Raw genomic sequence first — 3033 nt, forward strand, 5'->3', positions numbered from 1 at the left:
CTTTCGCTCTTGGCTTTTCCTTTCTATGTAACTCTCTTACCAAATGAATCTTGTTGTTAATTGAAGATAAGTGTAGGAATGACTAGTATAACTCCCTTTCTACGTGTTTGCATGGAATGGATTAGGGTATATCCATGTGTCATCTTAATTCAATGGTCTAAAGGCAAGAGTCACTTAGTTTAAAGGGGGGTGCCACATAATGAAATTTAATCCTTATCCAATATATTCCTAATTAATTAGGCAATATCTCATTATCCAATAATTAACTAATTACTCACATAATTAAGAATTATCTCAACTTACTTAAAATACTATTCACTTTTAACACACCTTATACACCTTACTATCATGGTCATGTGGTACCTTGTATGGTATTAGTTTATAAATACCGGGTATTTTAGCTCGGACCGTATTTTATCCCAAAATGTCAAACTTTGATGAAAATCATTTTCTTCGATTTGCTTACCCTCTCACCTTTACGAATTTACTTATCACTTATTTCAAATAGCATAATGCTTATAATTTTAAAATAATCTCATTCCCGTACTTACGTCGATTAACTTACGACGAAACTTTAACGTACGAAAAATGCGGGATGTAATATCTTATTTTCGAACTTTCATCAATTTACTTATGGCGTACTTTTACGTACGAAAACATGGGGTGTAACATCATTCCCAGCTTTGGAACATTCGTCCTCGAATGTTGACTGATGCACTTATCATTCTCATAACCCATAGCTCTTGCGAATACTTTAATACTCTTCTTTCCCTTTAGGCAACTGTTCTTTGAATAAATCCAAAGGCCAGGACATTCCCCCATTTAGGCCTCTTTCTCACACCACGGTCTGTGGTTGGAATTCTTCTAATCTCGTAACTCTTGCTACCTTCTATCATACAGTCTGTACGACTTTTTCTTGTATGTGCACCTATGCGACTCGTCTCTCCTTTTTCCTCCAGTTTTTAGCCAATCTCTAGGTTTCACTTTGTGAACATATATAAAATTATGTCAAGTTGTCTCTCTGGGCATCATTAGCTTTACTTCATCTAAGTAGGCCACATTATACCATAATTCTTACTTTGATTTATCGTTACTGAGGTCTGCTACCAAACTCCAGGTTACTCTCATTGCTTATCCTATATGCATAAAGCTAAGTCTTTTAACGCTTCCTCGTTACTATTCATCTTAAGAATGGCAGCCTGATCTCATCTCATACTGTTGTAACTTTTATCCATCCATTATTTATTCACCTCAATGTTGATCTATAATTTACCACTGATAACTTGAAACTTCTTATGTAATACATTACTACTAGGGCTTACGTTGCATCGAGGAATAGTTGAAGTGATTTTCCTGATCCACTTAGGGGCGATACTATACTATGCTTCCATAATCTTATTTCATAGCATCCCAATGTGATTTACCTTATATGGTATTTTAATCATGTACAATTCATGAAATCGTTACTCAATCGAAGGCCCAAACATAATCCTTCATCTATCACAATTACACCTTCATTCTACTACCAGGGCAGCATTCCATCTCTTCTAAATATCATTAGTGTTAGACTCGTTTGAGTTCATTCAGGCTATACTGAGCTTTGTATAATTTATAGAAACCTTCAGCTCTCTTGTTTTCATGGGCTTAATCCTAAGGACTTTATCCATTCTCATTACCTTCCCACTCGTCCTTTCTTATCCTTACTCCTGTCTTCCTAAAACCTTCTCGCTTTACCACACTTTAGCTTGCGACCTACATATCTATTTATATTATTCGCCACCTTCCTTCAACTTGCTTGAACCATAGATTTTCTTATGTTATTCTGGAATATCAAGCGAGACATCATCTCCAACCCTTCTTTGCTCTCTTGACTAGATCTCTCGGTAACTAGAAACTATATGGCTGGAAGATATGCCACTGACGATGCCGCTATCATTCCTGTATACTGAATCCTCGCGCTTCTAGCCTTCTATCTGAAGTATGAGCTGTTCACAACTTTCTGCATTTGAGTATCTCGTACGTTGTTCACCTTTTACCTTACTTACCTTAAAATCTCGCATCATATCTTCTATATCTTTCATGACCTCGCTTTAACACAGGTATAATTCACATCCACAACTTGAAGTTCTATTATAATACTTGCCCCTCTAGTGCATACATAATCCGGTGGTAGCTCCATACTGACATCTTATGAGGCAGGTACTCTTCTAACTGGCTTTATCGTAGAGTCGTTATAGAATATGGTTGTTGTACTACCTCTCTTGTACCTCTGATATTAATAGTGATTCTGCAATGTTCTCAATCATGATGTCTAAAATTTTCTGGGTCCAATAATCATACTCCTGATTTGCTTCGTTGATGTAACTCTTTAGTTTCCTCTTCCTTCTGATCAGCCTTTGTGTAGTCTTAAGCTATCTTACGATCTGCGGCTTCTGGTATTAGTTATTACTTTAGTATTTCATAGCCGCTATGGAATATCTGTGATACCATCATCTAACAATTCAATCCTTTGTCTATGACCTGGACTCAATTCTTTCTTTTCACTTATACCAGAGTCTTCTACAGCTGTATAATTGTCAACATATATGTTGCATGGATAATATTCTGAAATCTAAAGTGCATTCATAACGTAACTCACTCTGGATCACTTATCGAATAATTCCTTTCGTTCCTTCTCAACTTTCTTTAAATGTAAGCAATTACTTTTCCTAGTCGTTTTGTCACTTGTTGCATGCATACTTAACTTATCTTAGTTCCCACGCATGACGAAATTTTCATGCAACTCATATGATCTCGAATATTACTTTTGATTTTTCTTTCCGTTCCTTAGCCACGGTAAGTGCCACTTTCTCATGGAGTTCATACAATGTTGTAGTGAGACTGTTTTTTTTACATGACCATTTCCTCTTTAGGTCACTGTTCTTAGCTTGAAGCCTTCTTCCTTATTTTCTCAGCTAGTCTTTTGTTGTAGTACTTAGGGAGGACCCTCTGACTCATGTAAAGTTGCGAGCTTATTACATCGTATACTCGACG

The sequence above is a fragment of the Nicotiana tomentosiformis genome, chromosome 2, assembly GCF_000390325.3.
Source record: "Nicotiana tomentosiformis chromosome 2, ASM39032v3, whole genome shotgun sequence".
Taxonomy (NCBI): domain Eukaryota; kingdom Viridiplantae; phylum Streptophyta; class Magnoliopsida; order Solanales; family Solanaceae; genus Nicotiana; species Nicotiana tomentosiformis.